The sequence below is a fragment of the Myotis nattereri genome, assembly GCF_964212035.1.
Source record: "Myotis nattereri genome assembly, chromosome: 2".
In the NCBI taxonomy this organism is placed as follows: Eukaryota; Metazoa; Chordata; class Mammalia; order Chiroptera; family Vespertilionidae; genus Myotis; species Myotis nattereri.
In genome coordinates, this window is record NC_138076.1 from 150692021 (window position 1) to 150704376 (window position 12356).

Consider the following 12356-nt stretch of genomic DNA (forward strand, 5'->3'; position numbering starts at 1 on the left):
CCCCTGCCCCCTCCACGTTCGCAGCTGTGCTCCCAGCCACGCTGCACCCACCCACCCACCTCCCCACCCACCCACCAGCCGCCAGCCTTGCTGCGATCAGAGCCTGTGGGCTGCAGGGGAGGGCCTGAGAGGTGCTCTATGCACCTCATGTTGACTGGTCATTTGGTTGTTTTGGTTGTGATGCCTCTTGGCCTTTTATTATTATGATTGTTAGAGGTTCCTAGGCTCAAACAAGAGCCTAGGAGATGTTTCACTACTTTATAAAATGTGGGTTTAATAGTGTTCCTCCAAAGTGTACAATCACCTAGAACCTGTAAATGTAATCCTTATTTGAAAATATGGTCATTGCAGATAAGATCAAGTTAAGATGAGGTCATACTGGATTAGAGTAGGTCTTAATCCAATGATTGGTGTCCTCATCAGAATAGCGACATTTCAACACAGACACACATAGAGGAAAGCCAGTCGTGGAAAGATGGAGGCAGAAAGATTGGAGTTATGTTTCCAAAGCCAAGGAACAACAAGGATTGCTGGCAACCACCAAACTCTAGAAGAGGCAAGAAAGAGTCTTCTGAGAAAGCACGGTTCTGCTGACACTTGATTTTGGGCATCTAGCTTTCAGAACTGGGAGGGAATAAATTTTTGTTGCATTAAGCCACCTAGTTTGTGGTGATTTGTTATGGCTTCCAAAGGAAAATAATACACTGGTAAACTAAAAGGAGTAAGAATGAATATATTTACCAATTAAACCCTTCCTTATCTATCTCTGTCTCTATATCTATCTAACTATCTATCTATCTATCTATCTATCTATCTATCTATCTATCTATCATCTATATTTCAGAGAGGAAGGGAGAGGGAGAGAGAGATAGAAACATCAATGATGAGAGAGAATCATTGATCAGCTGCTTCCTGCATGTCCTTCACTGGGGATTGAGCCCGCAATCTGGGCATGTGCCCTTGACCAGAATTGAACCCAGGACCCTTGAGTCTGGAAGCCGACGCTCTATCCATTGAGCTAAACAAGCTAGAGCCCTTCCTTATCTTGAAGAGTCTCCTAGCTTAGTGGAGAAAGCACACATATATACAAAATTATAAACAGGGTGAGGCAAAAGGAGATTTAAAGTTGTGTGTGAAGCATAAGAGTTTATTCTTGCATTATTATTTCTTAATTATTATATTATTTTTCATTGGAACAACTGTAAAGCTACTTTTGCCATGCCCTATATACTATGATAAATGAGATGATGAAATTATGCACAATATAGTAAGAGAGTACAGTGAAAGAGAATTTTATTCAACTTGTGTGCATCAATAAAAGCTTCCTAGAAATGGTGACACTCAAGCTGAGTCTTTTTTTAAAAAATTTTTTTTAATTAAACTTTTATTGTTCAGATTATTACATTAGTTACTCTTTTTTCCCACTATGACTCCCCTCCACCCAGTTCCCACCCCACCCTCCGCCCTCACTCCCCACCCACTGTCCTCATTCATAGATGCACGATTATTGTCCAATCTCTTCCCACATCCCCCACACCCCTTTCCCACTCCAAGAATAGTCAGTCCATTCCCTTTCTATGTCCCTGATTCTATTACAATCACCAGTTCATACTGTTCATCAGATTATTTATTCACTTGATTTTTAGATTCACTTGTTGATAGATGTGTATTTGTTGTTCATAATTTGTATCTACCTTTTTCTTCTTCTTCTCTTCTTAAAGGATACCTTTCAGCATTTCATATAATACTGGTTTGGTGGTGATGAACTCCTTTAGCTTTTTCTTATCTGTGAAGCTCTTTATCTGGCCTTCACTTCTGAATGATAGCTTTGCTGGATAAAGTAATCTTGGTTGTAGCTTCTTGCTATTCATCACTTTGAATATTTCTTGCCACTCCCTTCTGGCCTGCAAAGTTTCTGTTGAGAAATCAGCTGACATTCATATGGGTACTCCCTTGTAGGTAACAGATTTTCTTTCTCTTGCTGCTTTTAGGATTCTCTCTTTGTCTTTTGCTCTTGGCATTTTAATTATGATGTGTCTTGGTGTGGTCCTCTTTGGATTCCTTTTGTTTGGGGTTCTCTGCACTTCCTGGACTTGGAAGTCTATTTCTTTCACCAGGTAGGGGAAGTTTTCTGTCATTATTTCTTCAAATAAGTTTTCAATATCTTGCTCTCTCTCTTCTTCTGGCACCCCTATAATTTGGATGTTGGTACGCTTGAAGCTGTCCCAGAGGTTCCTTACACTATCTTCGTATTTTTGGATTCTTTCTTCATTTTGCTTTTCCGGTTGGGTGTTTTTTGCTTCTTCGTATTTCAAATCGTTTACTTGATTCTTGCAATCCTCTGGTCTGCTCTTGGGAGTTTGTATAATATTTTTTGTTTCAGTCAGTGTATGCTTAATTTCTAGTTGGTTCTTTATCACAACACTGAGGGTTTCACCAGTCTTCTTGAGGATCTCACTACATTTATCGGCGGTCTCACCAGTCTTCTTGAAGATCTCACTACATTTATCGGCGGTCTCACCAGTCTTTTCAAGGGCCTTATTAAATTTATTGGCAGCTTCTAGACAGTTCTTTAAAGACCTTAAAAGTGTGGCTTTGAACTCTATATCCAGCAGTTTGCTTTCCTCCAATTCTGTTGTTTGTGTCCTGTTTCTTTGTCTCGGCATTTTTTATGCTTCGCTGTGTTGATAGAGTGCCTTTATGTGCTAAGTGTCCCAATTACCTGAGGTAGACACTCTTGGTGCACCCCCTTGTGGGCTTTGTGCACAGTCTTGTTGTAGTTAAGCCTTGATTATTGTAGGTATCACTGGGAGGAATTGACCTCCAGGACAATTGGCTGTGAGAATCAGCTGTGTCTGCAGTGGGAGAACTTCTGTGCTGGAAACACCCCTCTGGGGCTAGACTTGCTTCTATGGGGCTTTGGTGCTCACTGAGTCTGCCCCCTGGGTGTGTCTTTTATGGTTCCATGGAGCTGCAAACTGGATGGTCCCACTCTGACCTCTGGGCTTCCTGTTTCCTGGCTCTCTAGGGAGGTGCTAATCTAGCCTTTGCCTGAGGCTATCCAGCAAAAGTCTCCCTGCAAGGCTTGGGCGGGGCGGGTTCCACGGGATCAACAGGGCAGGGTTAGCAATTATGGCTGCTCTCAGTCTTGCCCTCAGAGGCTCTGCTTCTCAGTGTCCCAGTAATCGCTGCAAGCCCCATGGAGAGAAAGCTGCCCTAGGGTTCTGAACGATGCCAGACAGTCCCACTTCTCCCGTATGAGTCTGGGTCCCTAGAGACTCACCAGGAACTGGAGCTCAGAACCTGAGACTCCCTCCTGATTGAAAATGACAACCACGCCCTCAGCCACCAGCCCACTCCGTGTGCCTCTGTACCTTAGTATTTTACTTCAGCACTGCGCCTCCTCTGAGTCTCGGTATCCTTTTCTCTTTCCTCCTAGTTGTAGAATTTCCACTCAGCCAGACTTCCTGTGGTTCTGGATGATGTCCGTTCCGTCTTTTAGTTGTATTTTTGAAGTGGTTGTTTGAGGCAGCAAACTCCGGTGTTTACCTATGCTGCCATCTTGGTTTTCCCCCTCAAGCTGAGTCTTAAAATGTTGGAGTTATCAGGTGAAAGAAGTTCAGAATGAACTGGGAACTAAAATCAATTAGGTGATGCTGGAGCTTAAAATGTGAGTCAGAGAAAGCTGAGCTGAGGATAGACAGGTGGACAGAAGTCCCATATGGTCTCCTGTGCCACATGAAAGAGCCTGTAGTGAGGAGTAGTTCTTACTTGAGGAAAGGCATGCCATAATTATTTTTACCATTGGGAAAACAATCTCTGTTTGAACAGTGGAGGTGAGAGGACTACCAGCAGAAACCAGAAGTTGGTTAGACAGTTCTTGGGGTTTAGGAAAGACAACAGGCTGTTTCCAAAGGATGGGCAGGATGCTAAAAATATTAGATTAAGAGATAAAATTGGCAGACTTAGAGACTGCTTACATATAGGAGGCTTCTATGTAGAGGTGATGCCAACATCATGGAAAGAGAACAGAAGAGGAGGAGGCTCAGGGTGGATAGACTATAGATGAAGTGACTGTCAGACAACTGCAATAAATCCATTTGGGCTTATATTCCCTGCTCACAACTGTCTGCTTTGAGATCCACCCTGTACCTGGCAGCCATGTTTGTTGGTTTTCTCAGGTGTAGCAGTCAGGGTTTGGACCGAAGGATAGAAGCTGCTTTAGGTATTTCATGTTCACATGGTTCCAGTGAAGGGGATTAGAATTTGATTCAATCATTGTTGGAGCTGTGGTCAGGCCAGCTGCCCCAGACAATGTGAGCCTACAGCATGGAGCTGTGTGGTTTTTAAGACTGACCCTGAAGCAGCTGTATCTCAAGAATGTCTGGGAAGTGTCTATGGAACATGTCAGTCTGCAATACCGATATGGGAGATTCTCAGGAAGCTGCCCAGAGCTGCTTTGGACCTCCTACTTGTCCGTGTGCCCACTTCTAATGCATACTGGCCTCTTGTCTCTTCTACCTTCTAAATTTTGTGCACGTGCCTTAATTGGCCCACTCTAACCAGGAAATATACAGAGAAGAGGATTCTGGAAAATGTAGTTTCTGGCTTCATTGCATCACAGGGAGAGCGAGCTCAGAATGGATGTAGTTTTTGCATTCAAAGGCTGACAACAGGCAATCCAGTTGGATCAGTTAGTTCAGTTGAAAATTCTGATTTATGATTCAGAGATAGTTGAGTTTCTGCCTCTGGCTGAAACCACTGGACAAATAAAAACTCGAGAGCTGTACGGTGGCCATCCTTTGATCCTTTGTCCTATAAGGGGAGAAGCAAATATGCAGGAAGGGAAGGAATAAAGCAAAGATGCGCATAGAAAGGTGGGGTTGAGAAATCATGTAGCCTACATTCAGACAGAGGGAGGGAGGAAAAGAGAGAGAGAGAGAGGGAGAGAGAGAGAGAGAGGCTTGAACCATGGCTGAACTTTTATTTTTTGCTTCTAAACTAAGGAGAGAGACCAGTGGGGGATGTCTATGCAGCAGTGGGATGGGTGGGTCAGAGGCTCTGGAAAGGTCTCTGCTGGAAGTGGAGATTGAGAGGCCATCGATATGTAGAAGTAGCAAAACTGAGAACGGAGGAGTTCAGACAACAGTTACTTTATTCAAAGGTTGATGATAATGTGGATATTAAAAGACTTATAAGTGGGTATTTCGGAGAAATCAAGATGGCGGCATAGGTAAACACCGGAGTTTACTGCTTCAAACAACCACTTCAAAAATACAACTAAAAGACGGAACAGACATCATCCAGAACCACAGGAAGGCTGGCTGAGTGGAAATTCCACAACTAGAAGGAAAGAGAAAAGCATACCGAGACTCAGAGGAGGCGCAGTGCTGAAGTAAAATACTAAGGTACAGAGGCACATGGAGCAAGCTGGCGGCTGAGGGCGTGGTTGTCATTTTCAATCGGGAGGGAGTCTCAGGCTCTGAGCTCCAGTTCTGGGTGAGTCTCTAGGGACTCAGACTCATAAGGGAGAAGCGGGACTGTCTGGCATTGGTCAGAACTCGAGGGCAGCTTTCTCTTGGATGGGCTTGCAGCAATTGCTGAGACACTGAGAAGCTAAGCCTCTGAGAGCAGCCATAACTGCTAGCCCCGCCCTGTGGGACCCACCCTGCCTAAGCCCTGCAGGGAGACTTTTGCTGGATAGCCTCAGGCAGAGGCTAAATTAGCACCTCCCTAGAGATCCAGGAGCCAGTGTATCCAGAGGTCAGAGTGGGACCATCCAGTTTGCAGCTCCGTGGAACCATAAAGGACACACTCAGGGGGCAGACTCAGTGAGCACCAAAGCCCCATCGAAGCAAGTCTTGCCCCGGAGGGGTGTCTCCAGCACAGAAGTTCTCCCACTGCAGACACAGCTGATTCTCACAGCCAATTGTCCTGGAGGTCAATTCCTCCCAGTGATATCTACAAAAATCAAGGCTTAACTACAACAAGACTGTGCACACAGCCCACAAGGGGGTGCACCAAGAGTGTCTACCTCAGGTAATTGGGGAGGCTGAACCACTGGGCCCTAGAGGACACCTAGCACAGAAAACCACTGTATCAACACAGGGAAGCATAAAAAATGTGGAGACAAAGAAACAGGACACAAATGACAGAAATGGAGGAAAGCAAACTACTGGATATAGAATTCAAAACCACACTTTTAAGGTTTTTCAAGAATTTTCTAGAAACTGCCGATAAACTTAATGAGACCTACAAGAAATCTAATGAGACCCTCGAGGTTGTGATAAAGGACCAACTAGAAATTAAGCATACACTGACTGAAACAAAAAATATTATACAGACTCCCAAGAGCAGACCAGAGGATTGCAAGAATCAAGTAAACGATTTGAAATACGAAGAAGCAAAAAACACCCAACCGGAAAAGCAAAATGAAGAAAGAATCCAAAAATACGAAGATAGTGTAAGGAACCTCTGGGACAGCTTCAAGTGTACCAATATCCGAATTATAGGGGTGCCAGAAGAAGAGAAAGAGCAAGATATTGAAAACCTATTTCAAGAAATAATGACAGAAAACTTCCCCTACCTGGTGAAAGAAATAGACTTCCAAGTCCAGGAAGTGCAGAGAACCCCAAACAAAAGGAATCCAAAGAGGACCACACCAAGACACATCATAATTAAAATGCCAAGAGCAAAAGACAAAGAGAGAATCCTAAAAGCAGCAAGAGAAAGAAAATCTGTTACCTACAAGGGAGTACCCATATGAATGTCAGCTGATTTCTCAACAGAAACTTTGCAGGCCAGAAGAGAGTGGCAAGAAATATTCAAAGTGATGAATAGCAAGAAGCTACAACCAAGATTACTTTATCCAGCAAAGCTATCATTCAGAAGTGAAGGCCAGATAAAGAGCTTCACAGATAAGAAAAAGCTAAAGGAGTTCATCACCACCAAACCAGTATTATATGAAATGCTGAAAGGTATCCTTTAAGAAGAGGAAGAAGAAGAAATAGGTAAAGATACAAATTATGAACAACAAATACACATCTATCAACAAGTGAATCTGAAAATCAAGTGAATAATCTGATGAACCTAATGAACTGGTGATTATAATAGAATCAGGGGCATAGAAAGGGAGTGGACTGACTATTCTTGGGGGGAAAAGGGTGAGGGGGATGCGGGAAGAGACTGGACAAAAATTGTGCACCTATGGATGAGGACAGTGAATGGGGAGTGAAGTAGGAGCGTGGGGTGGGAACTGGGTGGAGGGGAGTTATGGGGGAAAAAAGAGGAACAACTGTAATAATCTGAACAATAAAGATTTAATTAATCAAAAAAAAGACTTATAAATGGGTATTTAAAACACGTTAGTGCTAGTACATAAAATAAGAAAATCAGAGTTTTACCAACTAATGAACACAATTTTATGGTAAATCAACTTGGAAGGATGAATAATACAGATAAGTATATAAATAATTCTGTCGTGCTTGATAAATGTTATAGAAAAGTATGTTTATCTTCAAAGGTGCTTTTCAAGCCTTGGTTTTTGTCATGCTATTTAATAGCAAATAAAAAAATTCAAATTTAAAATTTTTTTTCTAGTACAACTAGTAATAATTTTGAGTTTAGTGTTTTTAGTTTAGTTTTGGTGTGTTTTTTTATACAAAAATGTATACACACTTTAACTGCTGATAGCTCAATTTTGAAAATGAAATGTGTTTTAATAAACACTGCCTTTATAATTATTCAAAGTGTGTGTATACATTTTTTGGGACACCCTATCGTACTAGGTTATAAAACTAAAAAAATTTTAAATTAAATTTTAGCATGTACAGCTAAAGGATAATAATACTATCATAAAGTAATATTTTTATAATTTTTTATTTTAAGAAGATACATTCCTATGTCCAAAACCCAGAAATTTTGAAGCTGTAATAACATATTTCATTTATACCCTAATACTGTATTGAAATATGACCCTGCATTAAGGGGATATCCATGTCTATGTCTTAATAACCCCCTTTTGTGAGGTAATTTGTAAATTCAACCTGTGTGAAGGCCTCCTGTTATTTGTCTGCCATGCTTCTTTCCTTTTGTATAACCTGGCTTTACTGTCTACCACCTTTGTATATGACTCCACAGTTGATTGCTTCTGAGGTGGGCACTGGATTCAGGTTTGTCCCTCACTGGATTTTCCTGTGTGACTGCAGTAGCCTCTTAACTGTTCTTTCAGTTTTCACTCTGGCCTCACTGGAGCCTAATTTTTCTTTCCAGCCACAATGATCCTATTAAAACAGGTCAGATCATTTCACTCTCTTGCTCAAAACCCAACAGAGACCACCCCATTGCCCCTAGAATAAAATCCAAATTCTTTCCATGGCTGCATGATCTGGCCCCTGGCTGCCTCTTTACCTACTGCTCCTTGGGGCCAGTCTCAATAGCTTCTTGCTGTAACAACTCTGGCTGTGCGCTCCCATCTTGGATCTTTCTAGTTTCCTATTCTCTCTGCCCGGAGCACTCTCCTCCCGGTCACGTCCATGTCTCCCTCCCTTCAGTCAGGCCTCTGCTCAAATGTCCTTTCTTCAGAAAAGCCTTCTCTGACCCCCTACTTAAAACAGTGCTATCCCGCACTCACTGCAGTGTTATGCAAAGTAGCCAAGATGTTGAAACAATTTAAGTGTCCATTAATGGATGATGGATAAGGAAAATGTCGTATGAAGATATGTGATATATTTCTCTTCACTAATGTCTATATCAATATAATGAAATATTGTTCAGCTTTAAAAAAAGGAAATCTGGCCATTTGTGACAGCATGGATGAACCCAGAGGACATTAAATAAGAAATATGTGGTATGCGGTATATACCTGTCTACACGTACATCTCTCTCTCTCTCTCTCTCTCTCTCTCTCTCTCTCTCTGTCTCTATCTCTATCTCTATCTCTATCTCTATCTCTATCTCTATCTCTATCTCTATCTCTATCTCTATCTCTATCTCTGTCTCTATAATGGAATATTATTCAGCTTAAGAAAGAAAATCTAGCCAAGCCTGTGTGGTTAAGTGGTTGAGCAATCGACCCATGAATCAAGAGGTCCCTGGTTCGATTCCCTGTCAGGGCACATGCCCAGGTTGCTGGCTTGATCCCCAGTAGGGGGTGTGCAGGAGGCAACAGATCCATGTGTCTCTCTCATCGATGTTTCTATCTCTCTATCCCTCTCCCTTCTTCTCTCTCTAAAAATCAATAAAAACACATTAAAAAAGGAAATCTTGTCATTTGTGACAACATGAATGAACCTAGAGGACATTATCTTCAGTGAAATAAGCCACACACAGAAAGACAAATATTGTATGATCTCACTTATATGTGAAATTAAAAAAAAGAAGCTGAACCTCATAGCAACCGAGATTAGAATGGTGGTTAACTGAAGGTGGGGTGTGGAGGAAAAGGGGGGAGATCAAAGAAAAGAAAAGGAAAGTAGAATGGTGGTTGCTAGGGGCTAGAAGGAGGGGTCACGGGGAGTTATTGTTATTAGATACAGAGTTTCACTTTTGCAAGATAAAAGAGCTCTGAAGATGGATGGTGATGATGCTTACATAACAATATGAATGTACCTAATACTACTGAACTGTACACTTAAAACAGTTAAGGTAAGTTTTGTGGTATGTGTATGTTACCACAATAAAATAATATTATCCCCTTCTTCTACTTTACTTTTTCAAACAATTACCCCTGTTTGGCCAACACTATATTACGTAACCATGTGTTCATTTATGTGTTTTCAATCCCCTCCAGCAAAATATAAGATTCATAGGGGCAGGGGTTTTGTCTCTCTCTCTTTTTAATTCCTAGTGTCTAGAATAATGTCTAGCATAGGAACAAGTTATTTGATGAATTAGTATAATATTTCAAACTGGAATTGAAAAAGAAAGTTACGTATCTTTGGGGGACACAAACCTGTGAAAAAAGAAGCTTTGGAAGAATGTCTTGACAGACAATTTTCTCTTTAGTAGGCGAGATTGAAGTGGTCTCACCAAGAGAAGCAGAGATGAGGGCCAGGGACAAATCCTGTCACCAACCAAAGTCCTTGGTTCCAACTGTCCCGGAGGCTCTCCCTCTGTTACCGATAATATCTCAGGTTCCTTCCATTAAACACTCCTCTTTGGGTGAAAGTGGAGCTGGGGTTTCCATCGCTTGTTATCCAGAGAGTCCTGACAGGTGCAAGTTACCAGTGGATTGTCACTGTTACCAAGAAATAAAAGGTGTAATGAAAATGGGAAAATTTATTGAGGAATGGTTAAGGGAATGTTAACAAAATTCACCATAGCAGATACTGCCAGTGCCTTGCTCCTATCTTCTCAGCAATCTCCCTTCCTGTCCCCACCCACTGCATTGAAGTGTAGCAACTTACTATTCCTGGTTTGAGGGCTTCTCTCTTCGGGGAAGGTTGGAAGGATTAAGAGGTCAATGTCCCTGGGCATAGCCCTCATTGAGGAAGAGATTTGGAGGACAAATACCCTGGCTTCCTTGCCCCTTGGGTAGGACCTCTCTGAGGTGTGTTCTATGCCATTGCCCAGGGGTCTTCTGTGGGTTGAGTTCCAGTTGCCCACAGTGGCTCCTGTTCATTGACCTCCTTTTGAAGTATGGTAGCAACCATCTCAGGTGGAAATTATAGTTTAACTTTAACCCTGCTGTTTGGCTTATGTACCTATTTGCTTTGTTTAACAATGGACAGGTTATTTTGATTTTCTGAATTATATGCATCATCCCATTCGATTGAATGACTATCCCATTGATTGTTATCTTACTGGTTTTAGAAAGCACATTCTTCTGTACCTGGGAAACAGGACAGCACAATTATCCTAAACTGTTTTAGTGGCCACAGATAATGAGTTCCAGTTGACTCAGTGGTCCCAAGACCAGGACAGCGCAATTACTCTAAATTACCTCGATGGCTCTAGATAATGAGTTTCTGGCAACCCAGTGGTCTCAAGACCTGAGGGCTTTAGATAAGGTGTTTCTGTCAATTCAGTGACCCTGAGACCCAAAACTATAATTAACATGTGTAATTCTGCTTCTGTAAACTGCTTTTTTGCAAACCAGGTTCCTCATTCCAAACCTTGAGATGTAATCAATACCTTTGTGATCTTTGCCTATATAAGTCTGGTTTTGCCACCATCTTATCACTATGAGATTTGGGGAATGGCCCCTCATAGTCCTGGATTGCAATAAATGTGACTCTTTAATTCGACTTATTGAGGCGTCCTTCTGTGATTTGCGGGGTACATTACAACACTTTATGGACTTCCTCGCTTCCCTGTCACCTCCCTGCTCCCTGCCTCTACTTCAAGCATCACCTCCCAAATGACCCTTGGCTCAGGCTTTGCTTTGATTATAACCTAACCTAAAACAGTGTCTACATATAAAAAATTCCACTGAACATGAACAAATAAAAAATGTATAAATACAACTTATTGTAAATCAGTTTACAAATGAAGAAAGCATGAAACAAAAATAAAAATAGTGACCACATAGTGCTCATTATATGCCAAGCACTGTTCTAAGAGCTTCACAGGTACCTTTTGATTCTCACAAAAGCCCATGAGTTAGATGCCATTATTATCAGCTGAACTCAGAGAGTTTAAGAAACATCCCCAAGTTCACACAGGGTTTAAACTTCGTCTGGTTTCTATGTCTATGCTGTTAACCATGATACTATATTGAAGAATAATAAAAATAATAATTTTTATTAATGCCATGCTATCATGCAATTAAATTACTTATATATAACACGTATATATTATATATAAATAATATAGCAAACTAATGACATTTGAGATCACTATAATCTCAAGGAAGAGAAAGTCACTATACAAACAGAAGCAGTTATGGCATGAACATTTGCTTTATATCCCACATTAGTCAGTCAGTTGTTTGTGAAAGTGGTTTGTCATTAGCATTTAATAGTGAATGACCACTAGCTGCAGCCTCTGTGGTTGACAGTCATACAGCTCTTAGGAGAACAGTGGTCGGCCTGGTGTGTAGCTAAAATCAGCACGTGTGATGAGATACTGACGTTACCTCTAAGTATTTGGCACTGAATTGCAGCTAAAAAAAATTGAGGTAATTGAGGTCTCTTTGCGCTTGCAGCCCTGGCCAAGCGGCTTTGCTGGCTTCATCCTCCAGGCTAGTGGTCAGGAATTAGTGAACACTCATGCCAAGTACTGAGCTGGGCACTTTGAGCTAGATACCACGTCTGTCCTCTAGGACCTTAAAATCTTGTGGGTGACACGGGCATATGAGGGTAACTTGTTTGTTTTATTTCATTTATGAGAAAAACTTCAGGTGAGGTTATTCAGAG